Source organism: Marmota marmota, unplaced genomic scaffold (genome assembly GCF_001458135.2).
Source record: "Marmota marmota marmota unplaced genomic scaffold, marMar, whole genome shotgun sequence".
Lineage (NCBI taxonomy): Eukaryota > Metazoa > Chordata > Mammalia > Rodentia > Sciuridae > Marmota > Marmota marmota.
The window spans coordinates 4,952,984-4,953,959 of record NW_025999977.1 but is presented as its reverse complement, the minus strand read 5'-3'; the positions used below and the strand labels follow the sequence as shown (position 1 = coordinate 4,953,959).

The following is a 976-nucleotide window of genomic DNA, read 5'->3' as shown; positions in this document are numbered from 1 at the left end:
AAAGTGAACAACCCAGTCTCATGTTTAAATAACTGATACATACGGAACAGCACCGAGAATTTCTCCTACTATGTACACACAATTCTTGATTACAAAGAGGAAACTACACGGGCTAAGCGGAGTTAGTAAACCGGTAAAGTAACAGGCTAAAAGGGCGTCGTTGATTTCTTGGCTACAGTGACAGGCGGGAGACACACCCCTAGCGTCGGTCTGAAACACTACAGCAGTGAATTCTACCTAGGGATTAATGTGCGGGTAAGGAAAGATAAATTTAAATCGCCATGATTCAAAAACAACCACCCCAAGAGACAGACGCGAAGGTAACAAAGAAAATGAAGAGCCCTGGGTAGTTAAGAAAATAACAGAAATCCACTATCCCCATTTCTCCAAAACCAAGCTGTCCTGTTTTAATGACTATACACCTTGAACCTTTCCGGTTCGCCAAAGCAGAGGGAGAAGCAGCAACGAAAGAAACCCCCTAGGGTTGCAAACAGCAGCGAGATAAATACTAACAGGAAAGGTGGGAAGTAAATGGCAGGATTCCTGCCAAGGCTCACTGGTAGAAAATGGGGAGTGAGTGGGAGAAACAGAAGCTCTAGAGAGAAAGTGGGTCTTACATAAAGCGCCATTTGCCACATATTTTCATTTCCATAGGATTTCGGAATACCCTCCAACTTGAGTGAGTGAGTCTGGGGGCGGAAGGGGGGACTCCACGTGGAGGAGGGCTGGGAAAGGAGTAACGCGCAGCGACGAGGCTGTCGGCGAGGGCGGGGGGCGACGGGGGAGGGAAGCAGAGTGACAACTGGACACTAGGGATTGCTGTAGTGGTATAGCAGCATGGATGGTATAACCAATGTGATCCTGCAATCTGTACACGTGGAAAAATAACAATTCATACCCTATTTGAATCAAATGTATGATATGTCAAGATCATTGATATTGTCTTGACAACTAATAAAAAAATAAAGCAAGGATA

At 45.4% G+C, this 976-nt stretch overlaps 1 long non-coding RNA gene across 1 annotated transcript in view; it reads left to right on the top strand.

Moving 5' to 3' along the window:
• Window positions 1-567: 567 nt before the first annotated feature.
• LOC125617150 overlaps window positions 568-976 on the top strand; it is a 33,653-nt gene continuing 33,244 nt past the window's right edge. The window contains exon 1 of the long non-coding RNA XR_007348034.1: window positions 568-679. This is a non-coding gene — a long non-coding RNA (uncharacterized LOC125617150). The remainder of the gene's footprint in view (window positions 680-976) is intronic.